Source organism: Octopus bimaculoides, chromosome 9 (genome assembly GCF_001194135.2).
Source record: "Octopus bimaculoides isolate UCB-OBI-ISO-001 chromosome 9, ASM119413v2, whole genome shotgun sequence".
Taxonomy (NCBI): Eukaryota; Metazoa; Mollusca; class Cephalopoda; order Octopoda; family Octopodidae; genus Octopus; species Octopus bimaculoides.
This window is the reverse complement of record NC_068989.1, coordinates 18,083,740-18,087,048: the sequence shown is the minus strand read 5'-3', so window position 1 is coordinate 18,087,048 and position 3,309 is coordinate 18,083,740. Positions and strand designations below refer to the sequence as shown.

At 35.6% G+C, this 3,309-nt stretch overlaps 1 long non-coding RNA gene across 2 annotated transcripts in view; it reads left to right on the top strand.

The window, feature by feature from the left end:
• LOC106881760 (uncharacterized) overlaps positions 1-3,309 on the top strand; it is a 14,892-nt gene that overhangs the window by 2,470 nt on the left and 9,113 nt on the right. The window contains exon 1 of one of the 2 annotated variants that reach the window (XR_008264871.1): positions 1,094-1,134. The exons of the other annotated variant lie outside the window; for it this stretch is intronic. This is a non-coding gene — a long non-coding RNA (uncharacterized LOC106881760). Of the gene's footprint in view, positions 1-1,093; positions 1,135-3,309 lie in introns of those variants that run through there. 2 annotated transcript variants of the gene reach the window in all.

The following is a 3,309-nucleotide window of genomic DNA, read 5'->3' as shown; positions in this document are numbered from 1 at the left end:
TATATATAATAATAATAATAATAATAATAATAATATATATATATATAAAGGCACTCTATATATATATTATATATGTATATATATATATGTATGTATGTACGTACGCATGTTTGTGTGTGTGTGTGGGAAGTACAAAAAAAAAGACGAAACAGGAAAAAGCAACAAAAGTCAGACGTACACAGTGGTTAGATTGACACTCAGTGAAAGATGGATATACATGCACACGTACATACATACATATATACATACATACATACATACATACATACATATGTAGGCATATGTATGTACACACATACGCGCAGAGGCACATATATATATATATATATACATACACATATAGGTCAACATACGCAGAAGAGTAGTGTACTCACAAAGGCAGTCGTTTATATAACACGCGGGCACGTACATACAAACACCCAAACATATATATACGCATTCACTTATTTCAAGATGAATGAACGAAAGGTCCGCTAAACGGCGCAGGCACCTCCCCCCCCCATACACACACATACGCACACATACACAAATGCACTCAGGTACACAAGTTAACACTTATACAAAGGCACACACATACATGCCCGAACATGTATGCAAACATCCATTCGTATATACACGCATTCATTCAGACTTAAATAAGCACACACGCACACTCAGAGAAACACGAAATTGTACGTAGGTTGATGGTTTCAATTAATTAAATAAATATACGTGTGAATTAATTTAATTATTTGTTAATTAGCTGGCTTGCTGTTTAAGTACTTTACACTGTACAGCTATACTCATTTGTAAGTACCGTATAAATGCACTAACACATACATACGTACATACCTACCTACCTACATACATACATACATACATAACTTAGCATAACAACATAACATGCGTACATATATACTTACAAATCTATATATAATGTACGCACCCGCATTCGCACAGAAAACACACACACACACACACACACACACACACACACACACACACAGATACATATACGCTCACACAAATACATACACACTCACAGAGATACTTACACGCGGCCACGTACGCGTGTGCATTATGCATAGATATAAACATATTCACATTAGGCACACACAAGCGTACGTACGCGTAAATATATAGGCGATCCATGAGGTAACGTGGCAATTATTTCATTCTTGTTGTTGTACAATATATATACATACATATATACATATATATACATACATACATATATATATATATATATATATATATATATATGCAGTGCCAAGATTCATTTACCTCCATCTACAATATTTGCTTCTGGCATGTTTTTAAGCACCTCTACTTGTATTCTCCTAGCAGAGCGTTTTGAATGTATTTTCACTACATTTCTAAGACAGCTATTATTTCTTAGTGATATATAAAATGACTGCTTTGTTCCTTTGTCCTTTCCTGGGTGATGTGAACAGTTCATATATATATATTGATTGGCTAAATGGTTGTCTTTAGTTCAACAGCAGTTAACGAGGTGAATAGTCACAAAAACACCCAGTTTTCTGTGCGAATGCGAGTGCGTACATATTTATAGATAACATATGGCAAACTTTCGGAGGCATATTCTAATATATGATATGCCTGAGGTGTACTCTTCCCTTTGGTGGAATTTACATAGGCATAAAATCATTGTACCGACTAATCAGCCATTTTGCATTTGCCTCAGTGATTAAAAATCTAGCATAGAGGAATTAAAATCGTACAACATAAGTTCGTATGCATTCATCTTACAAGGAAAATGCGGTTTCACTTCGTCGATTTTTGTCCTATAAATCCCAAACCATTTTAACGCAGCGTCATGGATTTTACCAAGAAAGACAACAGAATAGACGAAAACGATACTGTTATGATAATGCATGTTAGGAAGAACCTACTGTTCGATGACGACTCCATCTGGCATCAAAATCAATCTGAACTATCAGATTCCTTTGACGTAAGTATGGGATCATGTTACAGCTCGGGTACATGTGGTTTTGTAGGATTATGCATCTTATATGCCCTTGCTAAAAAATTCAATGCTATCGACTTTGGTCTATACAGTGACGAAGGATTAGCTATAACTAACACTAATAGCAACATCGTAGATAAATCAAGGAAGAGCAGTACTTGTGACTTAAGACAACCAAAATAAAAAACAAAAAATCCCTTCTCACACATTAACTTAGGATCATCTCCACGACACTCTTCCTCGTTACGTCTAAGAACTTCTACAAATTGAATAGAAGGATCTCTAATATTTCGTCAAATAAGGATTTATTTGATCAGGCACATCCACTTACAATAGAACCTAATTAGGGAATTCAAAGAGAAAATTACTTACATACCTTAGTCCCGCCTCCCCCAAATAGAAGTAAAACAGGTGAGTATTATTATATAGTTCTTATTCTCCCTTTTACTCAAGCTTCCAACTTCCGTTGGGAAACGCTTCCCTTTTGATCATGGATATAGAAAACATTTTCTCACCCTTCAAATTAGCCATAATTACAAAATGAACTTGTATGCATGATGTAGCATCTGCTACCAACACAACTGTTATATCTGTTTCGGCGATAAACCTGCACATATTGCAACAGCTTGCTGTATACCTTAACAAGAAAAGTTATCTGTTATTCTGCTGCAACAAGTGGGCTTCTCTACTTGCCAACTTTAAACCATTAGCTATTAAAAATAACCTATAAGTTTTTACTCCACATATACCAACAGCTCATACTTCCGTTTACACGAAATCTGAACTGTCTTTTTGCTGTCAATAATGGGACTAATTAAAAGATATAAGCAGTTCATATATTTCATAGACCTTTACTTATACTGTTATGAACCTTCCATAATCTTCCATAAGCGTATTTTAAAATACTGGACTCTCTACCCAGAACAAGGAAGAATACTCCTCTATACCGTACACCGGTTACCAGCAACTGATCTCTCATCAGCCAATAGTAATCCTATCCAATATTACTAAGCAGAGTATTATAAATGGTCGATAGCTACAATTCTGCGATGTGATCTGAACAAGTCCATGACAACGAACCTAATTCATAATCAAATGACACCCAGCTTCACACGAAGACTGTGAAAACCAGAAGATACATTAGAACGTTCAGGAATGTACTTCTTATTCCTGTGAAACTTTAAGTGATGCGAAGTGAGTTAAATTGCTAATAAAAATGAGCATACCCTCATGTGCACTATGTGTGTGTATGTGAGTTTGAGTGTGTGTGTGTGTGTGTGTGTGTGTGTGTGTGTGTATATGTGTGTGTGTGTGTGTGTGTGTGTGTGTGTGTGTGTGTGTGT